Source organism: Dunckerocampus dactyliophorus, chromosome 21 (genome assembly GCF_027744805.1).
Source record: "Dunckerocampus dactyliophorus isolate RoL2022-P2 chromosome 21, RoL_Ddac_1.1, whole genome shotgun sequence".
Lineage (NCBI taxonomy): Eukaryota > Metazoa > Chordata > Actinopteri > Syngnathiformes > Syngnathidae > Dunckerocampus > Dunckerocampus dactyliophorus.
In genome coordinates, this window is record NC_072839.1 from 12255556 (window position 1) to 12275043 (window position 19488).

At 39.7% G+C, this 19488-nt stretch overlaps 1 protein-coding gene across 1 annotated transcript in view; it reads left to right on the plus strand.

The window, feature by feature from the left end:
- Positions 1–5733: 5733 nt before the first annotated feature.
- kcnb2b (potassium voltage-gated channel subfamily B member 2b) overlaps positions 5734–19488 on the plus strand; it is a 154145-nt gene continuing 140390 nt past the window's right edge. Inside the window, exons 1-3 of the mRNA XM_054764964.1 lie at positions 5734–5874; positions 9354–10919; positions 13146–13227. The gene's annotated coding sequence lies outside the window, so the exon portion shown is untranslated. The remainder of the gene's footprint in view (positions 5875–9353; positions 10920–13145; positions 13228–19488) is intronic.

Sequence of the window (19488 nt, forward strand, 5' to 3'; positions counted from 1 at the left end):
GAATGAGCACACACGAGGGGAATCAACATAGCAACCTGATGGCAGCTGCTATAAATTGGATTCCTTCTCTGCCTTTAGGTGCTCATCTAAAATCTATCAAGTGCATTTTTTGTCGTTTTGAGGGATATGTAAGCCCTGCAACATTCCTGCCAAGATTTTGTAAGCCCATCCAAGGAATGCATGCATGTGTCTTTGGAGATGCTAATTAATCAATACGATGCAAGGTGTCGAATGACTCTCAAGCACTTCAGCATGCACTTCCGACTCACCCCTGGGCCCGCTCCTCCGTATCTCCACCGCCATCAACTTTGGCAGATGCAGAAGCACTTAATAAATTGCACCTTGAACAAAAGGAAGAGGCGATGAATTGAAAAAGGCCTTCCATGCATTATTTATGCTGCCATCTCCCTCAAATTGGCCACTGGTAAATAATTAAAATTGATCTCATTATGGGAGTTTTCATTATTGGATAATTGAATTAAATGAAACCCTAAAGGGACCTCTGAAGGCTTCGAGATTCACTAGGGCCAACATTTATTGGTAAAAGACACTATAATGTGGTCAGAGACAAAGAATACCGACAATAAATAATAATCTGATCATAGAAGAAATAAAACAGCAATTAAAAATCATTTTAAGGGAAAAAAAATCATAATGTTTAAATACTAATGTTGTAATATTATGAAAAGCACTTGTTATTTCAGGATTTTTTTTTTAAATAAACAAAAATGTGTCATTTTATTTAATAAAGTTGTACTATTACATGAAAAATGTCATATGGCAGTAATAAAGTCAGAATATTCCGAGAATAGAAAAATTTAAATACTATTACAAAATAAAAATAAATACAAATAGACAACTTGGAACATTACATAGTCATACATATATATTATAATATATATATGTATTTTAAGCAACAGTTGTAAAAGTTAGTTGTATTAAGGCATAATATTGTGCGAAAAAACAATAATTTGAGAAAAAAGTTGTAAAGTTATGAGTAAAAACTGCAATATCACAAGAAAAATTGCTCATGCTTACCTAAAGAAATTCAGGATATTACAAAAAAATTCATTTTAGTAGAACCAAGTTGTACTATTTCAGGAAACAATAATTATACTATGAGAAAAAAGTACTATTACAAAACGGAGAGACAACAAAAGAGAAACAATAATGCTGCAAGATTATTTTTCTAATAATAGTTCCACTTTATTCTTGTTAAATTACTTTATTTTTAAATTATTACTACAACTTAACCTCTTTTGAACCAAATTAGTGCTTTATTTTTGTTGCATTTTTGTTGTTTTTACTACACAAGACATTCATATATTCATCAAACATTTTCTATGTGTGTTTTTTTTGTTTATTGTGTTGTGTTTATGTATTGTTTTTGGATGTTTTGATATGCACAGAATTTGTATCGTCAATATATCATTGGTTATTTTTCTAAAAAAAAAAAAAAAAAAGAACCTCCTTTATCAGTTTGTGAGACTTTCATGAGTGGTTTCACCTGGTTTCTGGTTTTGTCAAGCTGCACTTTGTCAGCCAATCAACTTGCTCGCATGCTGTCACCCCCCCCCCCACCCAAGCTGTGGCTCATGAGTCTATTTAGCACCACTGTTTCGCCCCGATGTGATTGGCTTTGCTTTTCTCTCATGGCTTGTTAGTCTTTCGTGCAGAGCAACTTTGCATGTTTAAATAAGAGCCACATCAGCTTTGCATGTCAAGCAGGACACCTTCAGTATAAACATTAGCATTTTGTGGGAACAACCCGGTAATTAGTTTAAGGTGTAATAAGCTCGGGGTAGGCACACAATGAAAGAAAGCATTCTGCCTTTAAAATGAATAAGAATTGATTGTGTCCCAATAAAAAACGAATTGGCGGAGTGTTAACTAGATTGCGCATAAACGTCCGTAGAAGTCCCGGGCCACTTTATTGTGTGCTAATGCAATAGAGAACACTTAGCAATAAATGCTCCTCTCTGATGAGCTCACAGAGGGCTTTCCAAGATGGCCTGATGAAATTGGAAAAATTAGATTTGAGCGAGCTGCTAATGACTCCTAAAACAAAGGAAAATCTCCAAATAGAATTAGCCTGGCCTCCTCCACTCTAAATACATCATATGTAAATTACTGTCATTTGGAGAAATATACTTGCCTGGAAGGTAAAGCCTTCATTAGAGAGCTCAGTGGGTTTGGGACTTGGACTAGAACTCCTCCAGGACGTTTCAGGAGTTTTAGTGCAGAGAAGCTAAATGTATTGTTCACTTATCGCCGTGCAGTGCAGAGATGCTCTGTAATTTACGTCTATACTGCATATCCGAGTAGGAATACACATGCACAGTATTGATTGTTTGGCTATATCATCACATAGCACCGATAAATAAATGCTGTAGTTCCATACCATGCACACAATTCTCAATTTTGCCTCAGACTTTTATAATTATTATTTTAAAAAGCATTCAAATATTATTATATAAATAGTCATATTTTTTTAAATATCCCGATATTTAAATAATGATGCTATAGGTGCATTTTTTGCTGTTTTTGGCAGTTTTATTGCAAACCAAATTTCTTTCTTTTTTTTTTTTAAAAGCTGCACGTTTGCTCAATATGCATTTAACACGTTTTTTATTTGTGATGTTCAGAATTAATTAAATATAATAGATACATTATATTTATTACTTTTTACTTTTACTTTTTTATACATAGCAAAATATGTACTGTATGTCAATTTGGTCACCTGATGATTTCATTATGTCTTCATTATTTTTGTTTTCTGGAGAATTTGGGGATATTTATTTAATTAAACCAAAAAAAGACTTGAACCACATAATATCAGTATTTGTATTTTTGCACCTCCACTCCTGACGCAATTTTCATCCAACTTAATCCTTTTTTAAAGTAAATGTATTTATTTTGAGCAAATAAAATAGAATTTAGCGGCCTCATAATTTGGTTGACTTGAACCAAACCGTGCAATCAGCATGCTGTGTTTAATGTGTCTCTTTTGCGCCACCATTCCAGTGCAATTTTCTGACATTTTAAACGGCCATTTCTTCATTACTAAAAAGAAACGTTTGCTTTTAGCAACCTGCTCGTTGGCTGGCTTTCAGCAAATTTGTTCAACTTTGCATTCAACGTGTGTCAATGTTTCTATTTTGCACCACAACTCTAATGCAATTTTCTGTGGCTTTTATCACTCATTTCTTCATTTTTAAACAAAATGGGTCAATTTTTAGTCAAAAAAATAAAGGTTTGCTTTTAGCAACCTGCCCAATGGTTGACTTTAACCACCATTTGTTCCACTTCCATTTTGCACTCCCATTTAATGCACTTTTTTATTTAAAAAAAAATGGAAAAAAAAGAACTGAAATGTCAAATCCAAATCTCTCCACAACGAACAATGACACTTTGTCGACTAACGGTTCCAGACGCAAATCCTGCAACCAATTATTTGCCCTGCTGGAGGATCCTCCACTTAACCACTCCATGACCTTTCACACTCTCCTCCGCTGTTTGCGTAGGGCAGCAAAAACAGACATTATATGACAACTGTGTGGGAATTACACACCAATTAAACGGGATAAGTCGTTGCGTTTGCAGGGGGCTGCTTCCGAATGCAAACAATGAGCCTGTCAGTTGCCTATAGCTTGGGGAGGGGGACACAAGGCCTTGTATGTTTCTAGCAGGTAGGTAATTGACTTATCTGGGCATTGTTCTGGCTTCATCCCTGTTGAATAACGCGGCTTTGCTTTGAGATTTGTCGAGCTTTAGGTAAACCTCCACCAACTATATGCACAGACCTCACAGGGTTTCCCTAAATAAAGCATGTTAGTCAACGCAAAAGTTTCCGCTGTGTGTTTAAACGCATGCTTGCTGGACAGCTGATGTCCCTGCATGCATGCATGCATGCATGCAGGCTGGCTACTGTACGGCAACTCTGCACTGGGAGCGAGCTCTAAGTATTTTCTGAGCATTTGACAGCAGGCTCACATATGGAGCGACGGCTCTGCTGCAGCTGTGGGGTATTTCCACTATCCATAAGCACCTTCCTATTAATGGGCTGGGAAAGCCACCATGCATTTAATTCGCTCAACAGTCACTCTGTTGTGTTTGGCTCGCATTAAAACCACTTCGATACATAGTAGAGATATCAGCGTAGAGATTTAATGTCATTAGAGCAGCAAAGATGGCACATCTCGCTTCGTGAAGGCGGCGGATTACAGTAATTGAAAGTCCATACTACGACATAAATAACCGTTCTCCCACACCAGGCTAGACCCGCTGGTGCCGCTTGCTGTCTGTTGCCGAGAACTAAATATATTTTCTGCATTCTGAATCGCATTCCGCCCGAACGCAATACATGCCAGTAGTTAACAGCGCGCGTGAATAAATAGCTTTCCTCAGGCCGGGCCTCGAGACGTGTCAAAGCGTGATGCTAGTGATTTGTTTGCGCGCAATTAGACGTGATGTGCGTGAGCAGCTGCGGTATTCTTTGAGCGCGATCTCCATTTTGGTGGCTTTATCACATGAGGAACAGGTCGAGGGAAACAGTCAAGGCAATAACTCCTCTTGCACAGCGAGGGCCCGGCTCCTAAGGAGCCAAACACGGAGCCAGAATTATGTCACTCCCACCACCTGTTACTGTGAAAAAAAAGAAAAGAAAAAAAAAGAACGTCACCAGCCTTAAGCAGTTCCGGCATGCATCCAAAATGTGAACTTCTGAACCGCAGCGCTTACTCTCATTTGCGCAGGAGGGCAGCAGCGTGTAGCAACAGCCCATCTAATTTCGTAGGACGCCAGGACGTGCCCGTCACTCAATCTGCCCACGACTGGGTAACACAGGACTGTTGTCGTTTCCTTGCACCTAGCAGCTAATCGTTAATTCCAATAATAATCATGGATTAGATTTTCACACACCGGATCTCCGACGAAAACATGACTGCCAATTTGCGCCAAAGGCCTCCCGACCACCAAGTCAAGGTGGGTGAAGTGTCTTGAAGTGATGCTGACGACCTGCTCTGCCTGACTATTTTTTCATGGAATTTCTTTACTTTTATCGTACAAACCGTACGAATCAGTGAGGACTTTTGCCTCGAAAGGACCGGTTTGACCCCCCTCCCCCACAAACAGATTGAGCAGTCCAGAGTCTGTCTAAAGCTTATCAGCCAGGTCAAGCCACCGGGATGTGGAGCGGCGAGACCCCCGGAATAACTCCGGATGCCTTGATCCCCCCCCCCCAAACACAATGGCTTTACTGTAGTGTTAGTTGATTTCGTCATTCTGCTCCCCGCCGTGGACCACTGTTGCTGGAGTACTCCATGTGCATACCCCTATATAACTTTATATACAACACAATTCTGCATAGTACAGTAGCTTGGGCATGCAAGAGTGATTCAGCAAATTAAAAAAAAAGAGAAAGTCACTGGCATAGACTCACAAATGATGTAAGCAGCAGCGCCACCCTACCAGCAACTGCATGTGTGTGGTCTGCAGATGCTGGCTCAGCTATTTTAGCAACGTCCAAAACAAAAATACTGAAGTTTTTCTCTCCGCACCAAGAACAACAGAAGTTACACTGAGCACAGCTCTTACGTGAATGGCACCCCCCTAGTGTACCCATAATAAATAAAAATGAATAAATTAACTAATAAATTAGTTAAATTAGTCAACAAACAAACACTTTTGAATTGGTGTTTAGTGGTACTAGGGTGTTTTCATTACGTTTTCACAGGCAAATTGGGTCAAGAGGGTTGTTTTGAGTTCGCATTTGCAGTGCTGTTTGTCCCTTCAGACTTGCCACAGAGAACTCGAATTATTGTTCCTGTCCAAAAACGCTGACTTTCTCCACTAAACCTGTTGAATTGGGAATCTGTAAGTATGACACACCGTCCTCTCACTGAAGGTGTTTGCTTAAAATTACGTTAATAGCATTAGTATGTCAATAGCGATTTCCAGTTAGCATCGTGCTAAAGGCTTCGTTTGTGGCCTACACTTGTGTTGCTATCTGGTGACATATTGTACACCGAATAGCTCAATAAATCAGCTTTGTTCTAGTGTTTATTTTTGTATTTTGACCCAGTTAGCCTCCCGCCATTCCTGGGAAGTTAGTTCTTTATATTTTTAAACATTACGCTAATCGCGTTAGCATATCAATGGCGATTTCCATATAAAGTTGAGTAATGCTAATGCTTCATTTGCGGCCTACTTTTGTGTTGCTATTTGGCGACATTTATGGATATTGTACAGTGACATATCTCAATGAATAAATATTGTTGTGCACGTATGAACGAACCTATGATTGATTTTAGTGTTTGCTTTTTGTGTTTAAAATACGACAAAATAACCTACCTAGGTGCCGTCTGGCCGACGTTAGCTAGCTACCAAGCTAGCCACCTTTCTATTATTGAGGCCAGAATATGGACTAAAACGTAATGTTATTTCTTTTGTAAAGTTTAATATAAAGTGATGTATTTGCACAACCAGCTAAGTTTTTCATTGGAAAGATTATGGCAATAAATAGGGGAAATGTCACAGCCCTCCAGTACAAAACAGTAAGCAGTGAAATACGTGGCTCCCATTTGCACCATAGGTGTCTATCATCTGCGAAACAAGCTTATTTTCTACAGCCGTGCCTTTTTGACTCTGGTGACATAATACTAGAGAGACTCTGTAAACTTTCTCTCATTTCGAGCAGTGAGTTCAGCAGGAAGACGTAGTAAAACGAAATAGGCAAGACCGCCAGTGTTTCATAAATAATAGGTAGCGGGGAGTTCGCAGTGACGTCAAAAGATCAACACGGTATAAAAAGCTGGTCGTTCATTCCCGGGGAGAAAAAGCCAACGCTATAAGTCATGCCTCTCACAAAAACAGAAATTAGAAAATAAACGCCAAGCTTTTTATAACGGCTGATTGCATTGCTTTATTTGGACATCATTGGTAACTCAGGTGGTCCGCAGCCCACCTGCATGCATACTGTAAATTACTCGCCGGGCCTAATTGCCCATGTCCGATGTATTCCTTTAACCCACCAGTGCAGCGCTAACTCTATGGTCCGGTACTTCATCAACGCCGCTAGATTTATTTCCTTGTAGCCCCTCTCAGGAAAAACCACCAAAAGAAGGCTGAGTAACAGGATCTTTTCATTATTTTATTGAAAAAGTGGAAATTAACGACCTATCCTTAGCGAGAGCCAGGCTTGTGGAAATGATAACAACTGTGTTATCAACCAACACCATGGGAGACCAAGCCTGCATTCAGGGAGTTGCATAATGCATTATAGGCCCAGATGTTGCCCCCGTGTGACCTTACCTGGGGGGTACGGTGCTATTATGCCAATCAAACACTGTAACACTTGATCGCTCACAGGCACCAAGCAGGCAGAGGAAGTCAATTATTCTATTGAGCCTTAGACATGCACAGCAGAGCGCAGGCAAACACGTGGATGCGAAATGTAGCTTTTTTTTTTTTTTAATTTGTGCTTACTGTATTTAACAATTATCTAGATAGAGGATGACCTAGACCTAGATTACCTAGATAGAGGATGAATGGCGTAAAAAATTGGATGGATAGATGGATGGATGTTTTAATTTTGTTTATTTTTTTATTATATATATATTTTTTTCCTATTCATTTTTTTTTTTTTTTACATTTTCTTAAAAAAGATTTTAATTTTTAATCCAACTGAATAAATTACCGTACTAGAGGTTTTTTTGCTTTTTTTTCACTGGAACAAAATTTATTTACTTTTATTTTGTAATTATTTTTTTGCTACTTTGTGAATATATATATATATATATATATATATATATATATATATATATATATATATATATATATATATATATGTGTGTGTGTGTGTGTGTATGTATTCTTTTTTCCATTTTTTTTTTACATTTTCTTCAATTTTTTTTAATCCAACTAAAACAAAATTAATTTACTTTATTTTGTAGTATCTTTTTTAGCTATTAAAAAATAAAAATAAAAAATATTTTTGACTCAAGATTTGTATGTAAGTATGAATAATTTTTGGACTTTTACATTACATTTTTCAAACAAAATGCAAAAAAAACTTTATATATTTTTGTGTATATTTACAAAAAATGACATTTTTTTTTCTTTCGCTCATTTTGCTAAAATTACATTTAAAAAAATATTTTACAATATATTTTAATCAAATTTGGACATGATTTTCAATAGATTGACAGTATACTTTATTTCGTATGACATCTCCAGACTGTATTTCGCGGAAGTTACACTTGAGCCTGTGAGCATGGAACCCAATTGTTCCTTACTGGTGCTTTAAAATAGCGACGGACCATTTGTTGCATGATAAGTTAATTTTGTATCTTAGTAGGGAAATGTTTTACATCATCACAAAATAAACTGGACCTTTTTTTTTGTAAGACTTTTGAAAAACTGAATGACTGATGGTCCAGGAGAGGTGGGGGGGTGGGGGGGTGGTCTACATGTCAGGACCATAATGGCCAGCTGAGTCATAGGTTATAAAATGGTGTCATTAGGGATTTCTTGTCTTCAACAGCTCATCATCACACACGACCTGTGAATTATTTATTACTCTACAAACTCAAGTGGCCTGTTGCCACCTTGTGTAATGGTCTTCTTTATTAAAGTATCACTTAGGATAAATAATTGGACCACTGCATCAACAATACTGTTTGGTATTAAGTTATATACTACAGGGTTGGCAGGTTTCTAATGTTTTAGTGCTTCAGTGTGCTACAGGGTCTAAGTTTTTCTTCGCAAAGTCAGTGCAAATCAGTGCAGGCATTTTTTCTCCCCACATTGTTTTGTCCTCGCTGTATGAAAATGGTTAAAAATCCCAAGGGTCAGGGAAAACGATCCCTCCTACTTGAGTCGCCTGCTCAAAGTCAGCCAAAACATTCCAGACTTCAAACGGAGAGTTTTGCCATTTCTGTGCCCAACCTCCATGGCCCAGGAGGACTTGGTTATTTGGATAAATTAATTTCTGGAGTCTGCCCGAGTTGCAAAAACAACCTCCTGCTTGACAGCAAATTAGTCTCACTGAAAAACCCTTAAAAGTGTAAAGAAACACACCTTCTGACTTAAAAAAATATTAATCTTCTGTTTTACCCACTGATTCATGTGTTTATTTTGGTAAACATAACTCTGGTAATAAAATACAGTGAAATATACCGTAACTATAGTACCTACGCAGCACAAAGCTGACAGGTTGCAGCAGTGCGTCGTGTTAAAACACATGACACAAAACAGAAACGATACTAACATTTATGTCTGGTAAAATATCCCAGACGGCAAATTATGCAAGCAGATGAAGACAATCCAGATCTAATGGTCCACGTCTTTTTCAGGCACTCCGAGACATCCAAGGACACCTTTGGGGAGACTACTCACGGAATTGGAGGAGCGTGGAGCTTCAAAATGAGTCTTCATGCAAACATGAAGCATGTGTTCCATACAGTAGGAAATCTGTGTGAATGGAGCTGGTTGTGGTCATTGCAGCAGATATGAGGAAGCCAGAATTGTGTGGGAGTGAACATAGCAGCGGCTAACAAACAAATGACAATAGCCCCTTTCACACAGCTTGGAAAAGCCACCATTTTATGTGGATGGCACCCAGCAGAACATTTTCTGCCTTTGGTTATAATATCAGAGTCAGAATGGCGCCTGTGTGGAATGGGATGGTGGAAATCTGGACCCAGGGCTGTGAAGTTACACACTTCTCCTGTCCTGTTGTGTTGAAAACAATTATCACTGTCCGACAAGTGTTTTTACTGACACTGACGCTGTCACGCACCAAATGATCTGATTCTGAGAATTCATATCATTGGACCTACCGTCTTAGCAGATTCTTTGTTCAACCTGCTGTGAAATATTCCTAAGAGTCTTGAGTAAGGTTTACAAGTTAATATTAAAAGGAGTAGTTACAAGCATTTGTATTGCCAGCGCTGTAGAAAACGCAAAAGTGAAATTGAGTTCCTCAACAGGCTGCCTCTGTTCCAAGTGAAAGGTCTTCTGATTGTGCTGTCTCTGTGTTGTCGATAAGCACATACAGTACATGTCGCAGTACCCATCCAGAGCAGAGTGAGGAAAATATTCCATTCCTGACAAAGCCCACACAGCTACAGTTTTGTATGAAAGGTACAGGTGGATAAATGCTGAATTTACTGTCGTTGTGCCAGTTTTGCGGCATCTCTGTGTGAAATGGGCTATTGAAAATAGAGATAAAGACACTAAATAATAAGGTTAAAAATTGGTCCATATTTCAACCATATTTTAAACATACTGCTTAATAGTCTCTACATACCGTGTGAAGTGAAAGATCCAATTTTGTAATAATTTACAGCAACTTCCTGCCTGTTTGGAGGCAAGAGACGAGGAAAAGAGACACGCACGCACATGGCAATATATTGAAACGGGCAAAATTATCGAGTGCATTTTCATTTATTGTGTGATGAATTATTATTTATTTATTATCGTCCCAGGCCTAAGGTGCCCAAGACACTTTTTTTTTTTCTGAACGAGAAATCTTGTCACGTTTTAATCTCTCGAGATCTTGTGACACCCCTAATAATTAATAACTGGCAACTAAGAATGGTGGCATTATATGAACACGGAGTGGAGACGCAAATTCCTAGAAGTCAAGGAGTTCGTCAAATCCTAACAAATCAAGTCCGCCTATGTACAGTAAATCTCCGCTTATTCTCGGTTCGGCATTTTCCTCTTGCATATTTGTGGATTTCTTTTCTCTGCTTTAAATTGACAATTAGTTCTTTTTTTATTGTAACTTAAATAGAAAGTGGTTTGATTGCGCCATCTGCAGGGAGGAAAAAAGAGTGCTGCTACTATGAATACAGAAGAAGGCACAGTCTCAGAAGTCCATTCACTCAACATTCTCCAGCAGGAAGATGTGTTTTGTGAGTACAACCGTATGCCTGTGATTGTTTCATAATGAGTAAAACTGAATTTAAACTGTCTTTTATAGTGAGAGGCATAGTATAGGATTTAATGTATCAAAAATGGGCATATGTTTTTTTTTATTGCTGCATCCATTATTCATGGGTTTTTTTGCCATTTGTGAAGGGTCTTTGAATGTAACCCCCATGAATAGCGGGGATCTATTGTGTATTGAAATAGTAGCAGCAGCAGCACAGAGCCATTATACAAGAATGTGTAACCACTAACCCGAGGTGAGCAGCTTCATATGATGTAACAAGGTGCTTACATATACACTAGAAGCATCTTGAATGGACATTAAGACGGTGATGAACTTCTATTTGACAGCTTGTTCCTCCTTTTGGACAAAGAAAACATCCAATCAGGGAGGTCCAGCTTTATCCAAGCTGGATGTATTCTATGTACGACGGTAATCTTGATGGCATATCTTCAACAAAAGCAACACTTTTGCTATACATCACCCAAATGAGCAAAAACGAAGACCAAGTGTATCACCTCGGAATGGGAAAAGCAGAGTGGGGGAACACAATCTTTCCAAGGTTCCTTTTGGTTTAGAGCGAAGAACGCCATGTGCGCTTGACTCCATCCAACATACACCCAGAAGAAAATGTTCATTTTTACCCTGTTATCCATCACTGTCAGCTGCGGTGCACTGTAAAAAGGAAATAATTAGACAGAAAAATGACGGCGGTCGCCGGCAGAATGAAAGAGCAGAAACGCTAAGCTCCCAAATTTGTACATTCAAAGGCGGATGATATCACAAGTTTGCATGTTTACACTTGCACAATTTAACATGTTCGAAAAGGAGTCGCAAGAAGTCCTACCACTTCTCCATGACTTTATACAGTGTCATATTTGGTGTGGTGTATGTCACATATTTACCACAGTGGAACTCTTTGAATATTTGATAAACCAGATGCGTCATAAGGGGAGAAAAACTGCATTTCCAACTTATTTTTGTCTCTCCATACCTCTATGGAAGTCTGTATAAGACACAGTAGGAGCCTTTCATACAGGGGTTCTCAACTGAGACCCACATTTTCCCATGGCCATTAAGTTGTGACTAACTTATAATTTAATTGTAATTATTTTAAAAATAATTTGCCTGTTTAAAAAAAAAACATTTCAGAGCACATTATTAAGGATATGTGTAGGAACATGGTGCATGTCGCTGCATGCATAAACAATCATGACAAACAACAAAATCAGATATTTTACATCTACAGCATGTAGGAAGAAAGCGAGACATCAGCTGTATATTAAATATTTTAATTTCATTTTTGACTAGCTGTCCGTGAACCCACCCAGAATGAGTCCACTTTTAACGATTGCTTTTAATATTGTACGGTTTAATTAAGAAATGAATCGACATGCAAGTTCGGGGTAAAAATGAGAAAATCTGTAAATATTACTGTATTTAATCTAGTTTTTCTTTTAATTAAAAATTTTGAGGAATATGGTATTATCACTACCATGAAAACAATAGAATAGCTACAATCTAATTGTCTTACATTGTAGAAAAAAATGCATTGATTAAAAAAAGCAAAGCAATTTAATAATTTATTATTAACATAATTGTTAATTTTTATTAATTTGTATTAATAATCGTCATAATCATACATATAATAATTAAATGTATTGTTATATAGCTTCTGTGTTCTTTTTCACTAGTATGAATGTATGAATGCAACACATACAGAGCCGCCATGTTATTGCACCACCTATGGAAGCAGATGGCAATACAGAGCCTCCTGTAATTTGATTATATTGTGATTATTTCCTACGTTTGCATCATCATATTTACATGTAAAATTGCACGCAGAGCTGCAACACCTTCAGGTTAAACAGATGCAAATGTTTTATTTTTTATTTTTTGATGCTCCATCTGTTGAAATGATCAAGTGGAGCCATGATAGAGTGCAACAAGATTAAATTAATCAGGTTTGTCCATTACACGGCTGCAGGCTCTTCACAGATTGCAATTTCTCTCTGTCCATTATTGAGAGATGCGTTTAGAGGCGTGATGCGATTAAAGCATGCCTTTAATGTAAAGGCAAACAATACAAATAACAATGCTTCTGTGGACCACTGTAGCCATTTTTAACTGCAAACAAATCACGAGTGTTATCTGATTAGCCTGATCAATAACTATGTTTCATGTTTTCGTGTTCCCTGGGATGTCATAGGATCTGGTTGCAGCCGACCACCCTTGTCTGGACACCGGTCGTCAGGAACACAACACCTTCCACGAGGGTATCACTGGAGGAGGTGAGTTTAATGGAGATCCCATTAAGCGTGCAGCCGTATTGTTCATGAATGTCACGGCTCGGTGGTCAAGCAGAATTTATTAATAATACACAGAGCTGATGTGATGCGTTTCTGATTGGTTTCTTCCTTCCTGTTGGATCGGATCACTTCCAGAGAACAAAGCTGGGCAGGATGTGTGGTTAGCAGGAGGGGAGCATCTTTTTAACACAGGAAGCTGCTTTTTATTCATGCCGCGTTTTGACAGTGGAAAGTTGTACAACTTGGAGTTTCAGTCAACGAAAATGTACCGCAAAACGTCATCATGTGTGACATTTTGCAAGGTTTCAGCTCAGTTGGCACCTAAAGCAGGGGTGTTTTATCCCTTTGCATATTGTAAAAATAAAATGTCTTCATTATTAATGAGATATATTATTAGATACCACACTAATTTGCGTTGACAGCGAGCTTAGCATATATTGACCTACACTGGACTGGTTTTTACATCTTTTAATGCACAAAATGTATAAACGTGGCCTCGCTGCATGCATTCATTTGCTGGAGAAAGTTTGAAAACCCCAGAACTTACTGCGACAAACGCCTTCGTCTTCATTGCAGGATGTTTGTCAAGCATCTTCAAAAAGTGAGCAGCTTTACTTTGTTTGAGTGTTATTGAGTTTTGTTATACAGTGCTTACCTTCTGCTTCTAGTGGAAATCTGGACGTCAATCAGCGTCACATAACACATTGTAGGTTTTTGCTGCATGCCATACAGTAAAACATAACAATGCGCACTAATGCTTCCTCTGAGTACATCCGCTTCCCCGCGCATTTCTTTTGGTTGAGGCCCATTTTTCATAAAGCTATCCGCAATGTCAGAGCCACATCTGTTTTTAAGTGTGCTTACAGGTTTCAACGTGGCTCGGTTTAAAGGTTCTCTCGGCATGAATGAGTGAATAAATGAGGAATTACCATAACCAATCAGACAATGCTCTTTCTTGCATTTTTTCTCAGGTGTTTTGCATTAGCTTACTATCACGTTTCAAGCAAAGTGAAAAGAAGGAATTTTCTTATCACACAATGGGCTTTAATTCCAGCTGCACCGCCCCTGGTAACGTGAGTCGTTGTGTTTGTTGGAGGTGCCTTTTCATACAAGGTGCATTCCTGTGGTCGTGACAGGCCAACGACAAGTCAGTCAATCACGCGCTGTACACCGCTCATTTAGCAGCTCGCACAAAACACAATCGCTTTTGTTAGCCATACAGCACAAAAAAAGGTAGCAGGCAACCAAATGATCAATGAAAGTTAAAGGGCATTCCAATGCACATGACCTCTATCAGCAGTTACTAGCAAAGGAGTGCAGCTTTGGGCATTGTCAAGGTAAAAGTCCAATTGATTTGGAAAGACTCATTTTGGAAGGTTTACATTGGTCAAGGTGATAATCTCATATGTTGGTCATGGCAATAATCTCATTAATTTTGGAAGATTTCTCTGTTATTGACCCCGCGTCTCGCACAAAGTCAGCTGGAATAGGCTCCAGCATACCCGCGACCCTGGTGAGGATAAGCGGCATAGAAGATAGATGGATGGATGGATGTTATTAGTGAAGACAAGACTTACTTTGTCATACTGTACATAGCCATAGGTCATCACTAGGTGTGGCTAATGCAACAGATGGATGGTGATCATGAGGATTCAAGTGCATTCAGACACACTTGTCTCCTGGGATTTTTTTCTGGCTACATGCGGGCGGACACAGAGCCAAAGCCCGTCTTGCTATTTTGACAGCAGAGCCAGAAAAAACAAAAGTGTTTTGCTTTTTCTTTAAAAAAAACAGAGTGAGAGAAAGAAATGAAGATGTAGTGGAGAGAAACGGTAGTCCCTCAGCCACCGCCTCACTCGATCCATATGCAAGGCTTAGAGGCAGGAAATACCCACAATTCACTGTAATCACGGTAGAGGCTGCATACCCCATTAGAAGAGCCCTGGTGGAACTGATTGGGCACCATTAGCAAGGGCTGAATATGCGCCACACAGCAAATGGTATATTTTCATACATCTCTGGAGTGAATCAGAATAATGCAAGACAACACGTTCCGTCTTGAAGTTGTCAATGTTATTTTACCCCGAGTACACTTTTGTGAGAAAATGTTGGACAAATCCCTTATCTCTCATCCTCAGATTGGGGAACGTTGCCTCAGTGATGCATATTCAAGAATGTAAATGTTTGACCACTGCAAGAGCACCAAAGTCTCCCATGTGTGCTGGAACCGCAGAGGAGTAGTTATATTTGTTACCCGTTACGATATGCTAATTCCCAAACCCACTCATTTGGTTTGGACCGGGTCTAACAACAAGCGTTGTTTGACAAGCTAGTGGCTTTGTTTCACGATGAGGGAGAACTGCTGGCATGTTTTAAACCATAATCACACTTTCCTCCCTCAAACTAGCGTGCTAGCTGCAGTCTGGTGTCACAACTAGCAAAAGGGGATTCCCAGTTATAAAAACAGATGCCAGTTGCCGCTTTTTGGCCCCCGAGCTTGTGGAATTTTTAGGAGTCTGCATGCTGGCTGATAGTTGGTTTTGGTTTGTCCCTTTTTTGGAGAAATAATTGGAGAGGGAAAGAGGAAACAAGATGAGCGACAGCTGATGTGGTTTGGTCAAAAGGGGAATGAACATCTGACTCTCATTTATTTGTGTGGCCCAAAAGACAAAACCAATAGCGTTGTTGCAATATCTTTTTTTAAAAATTCTTTACATTGCTCTGTTTCTCTCCTGACTCAATCACTCTTTGCCACATGTTAAATAAAGTGGAGAAATATGATGACCATTGTACCGGAAATATGACTGTACTTACTCAAAGCAGGTGAGAACTAGAGAGTGTTTTTTCCAAAATGAGCAGAATTTACATTTTGCACTGTTGTAGTAGAGTTGAAGTAGAAGTAGTAGAAGTAGAAGTAGAGCTTCAAAATACAAAAAGAAGAAATGGGAGTGAGACAAAAAAATGAGTAAGCAATTTATTGATTTATTGTGAAATAGGCTGTTCATCAGCTGATCAAAAGTGTAAATTTTGGCAAAAATGTGGATTCGATACCATTTTCTGTCAGGTATTCACACTGTCATGGTCTCTTGATAGCAAAGGCAAAAAAGCTTTCTCTCTGTGAGCACGGTTACATTGTTGAGCTGCAGAAGCAGGGCGTCTCGCAGCGCGTCATTGCTGCTGAGGTTGCACTCGGTAAGTCATTTGAAACTAAGTCATTTGAAAGATCCTGAGGGTTAATGAACAAAAAAGTCAAGTAGTAGACCTCAAAAATGTCACCGGCCCTGAGCCGGAGGATTCGATTGGCTGTCCGTCAAGACACGGGACCATCCTCTGCCCAAATTAAGGTTGTTCCTGGATACCGAGTGCAGTCCAATAACCATCAGATGGCATCTGCGAGAAAAGAGTTTGGAATTTGCGCAATAGCACCAAACATGAGACATTGAAAGGTGGAAGAAAGTTTTATTCTCTGGTGAGAAAAAATGTAACCTTGACGGTCCTGATGGCTTCCAACATGACTGGCATCACAAGGAGATCCCACTTCAGATGTTTTCCACACGGCACAGTGGAGGGGCCGCCATCAGGATCTGGAGTGCTTTTTCTTTCAACAGAACAATGGAGCTTCAGGTTGTGCAGGGGCGTCAAATGGCAGCTGGCTATGTGGAGATGTTGCATGGGGCAACCCTCATGACTGAAGGTCCTCGTCTGTGTGGTACTTTTTCAACAAGACAACGCTGCAGTTTATAAAAACTTCTTCCAGAGGAATAACCTCACTCTTTTAGACCATGCTACGTGGTTCCCTGATCTAAATCCAACTGAGAACATTTGGGGATGGATGGCAAGGGAATTTTACAAAAATGGACATCAGTTCCAGACAGTGAATGGCCTCCGTGAAGCCATCTTCACCACCTGGAGCAACACTCCCACTAGCCTCCTGGAAACACTACCAAACGAAAATGGTGCAGCTACCCATTACTGAGTCTTTTTTTGAAATTTTTTAGCTTAGTTTGATCAGCGTATTTCACTTTAATGCTTGTTTGCAATAAATTGCTGACTCAAAATTGTTTGTCAGTGCAAACTTTAAATTCTTGTGTTTTTCAGCTGGTCTTCGAATTTTGATGAGTACTGTACTGTACATAGTAGATCTCCTGTCTGTTAGAAACACAGACCCAGGTTTATTTTGTGTAGGAGAAACCTAGCTGGAATAGTTCAAGTCCTTGATTTGTACCTTTTCCAAACTCTCACAAGTCCCCGTTTCCCTCCCCTTCGACTTGCCTCTACGCCTCCCACACAATTCCCAGGTCAAGGGAGCTTTCGATATGAAGCTATGAGGCATGTCTGGTCTGCTGTGACGCCATATGGTTATCCACTCAAGGTGTCCGCGTACATGTCCGACAAACAATAGGCTTACAAGAGGCTTGTTCACTCTCTGCTTGTAAAAAAAAAAAAAAAAATCATACTGGTGAGTAATTTTGGATTGTCACTCTCGCTTTCTTGTTATTACTCATCCACTCTGCAATCACAGCTTCACTTGTACACGAGCGAAGAGTAAACACACTAAATCAGACGCTGATTACATCACAGGCGTCTGGAATAGCATCGCTTGACGTTTTATGAGCACTGTCAGCTACCTTTCAAATAATACACTCGCCACGGAGATGATGTTTACTTTGGGGCGAGTGTTGCCGTTTTCCTTAAGTGCTCGTGCACAGATGTTTATACTGTAAACACTGTAAAAACTACAAAAAAATGAGGCACGGCTGCCACTCCATGGTCTCTGTGTAATTAACCACGCTGGGGATGCTAATTTGATGACTTCATGCCGCATCCACTCCATCAGATGTGACTGATTGTCCGCCGAGAATGGCGGACAGTTTGTGCGCTAGCATGGATAGCATCTCGGAGAGGCAGCTCCCCAGAGTTAATGGGGGAGTTTATCCTATTAGAGGCCCTCTTCTGCTCCACTCCTCCTTCATTGCTCTGTCTCTCCTGCAAGTAGTGCAGGCTAATGGCCTCTGAGCACAGCAAAGCCGTCTACTCCCTTTCCCGATTGCCACCGATTCTCCTGGATCAATAATTCTCAGCGGGGGGCTCGTACATTTCCCCTCTCTCGACATCTTTACCTCGTAAATCACACTCATGGTTCTCCGGCCTAGCCTAGAAGAGCGTCTCCAGCCAGCTCAGGTCAGGCGGAAAGGTGAGGACAGCTTTAACGGACTGTCCCAATAACATGCCATCCTCTATTGCTTTGACCAAAGACATTTTGTTCTTCAGTGCTGAGTTAGAGGATGGATGGGAGGGGATAAATTAGGAAGATGCATTAAGCTGTCACCCCACTGCACAGATGGACTTTTCACATGTGCTTCTCAGAGACGGCGCTGAGGAAACGGTTGCATCTTGAAGCCATATTGTTACAAAAAAAACATACAATTGTGAAAGGATGTGTTTAAAAAAACAAATTTTCACAATACAGGCCTCCTTTTCCCCCACATTTAGGAAACAAATGTCATCATTATACCCACATTTGCACCAAGCCAGAAAGTTCAGTTTGGTACGCTACACCCTGATTACCCTTACCTGTTTAACAAATGTTCTGGAAGATGACACATTTAATATGTGACACGGCAACTGGACGCAGGCTGATAATCAAATGTGTGTATTTAGTTCGTAAACGGCTGACACAGCAGCTACAGTCTCCAAGCTCAACATAATTAGTGTCTTAATTAAACAACACTGCTGTCTAAAATTCCTAATTTCCTCAATCTACGCAGAAATCATATAATTATAATTGCACATTACTTACAGACACAAAGTCTCCAAGGCAGAAGCGTCTTAGAAAGCATTCCGTAGCAAAAAGCATAAAGGCATAAAAAAGTGCAACTTATACTGCCGAAAATACAGTCACTCAAACAACAAACAAACTGTAAACCCTTTCTCCCTCGTATTTCACTGTAATTTTCCCATCCTGTAGCGTCCCAATGTTGCACACAAATCTGGAGCTCATGACGGACATATCTGTGTGAACAGCACCGACAATGGTGGGGACGACGTTGACGTTGAACTGGTGAACCACCTGTTGTAGTTGTATTGTACTTTATTTGTAAAGCTACCAAACAGTACATGGGTTAAGAGGGGACAGACAAAGAGGAAAGAGAGAACATCGTGATAGACGATAGGGACGGCTGCATTAAGAGTCTTGCTGGGGGACTCTGGGGATGGATAGGAAGGAAGAGGAGAGTGCGATAC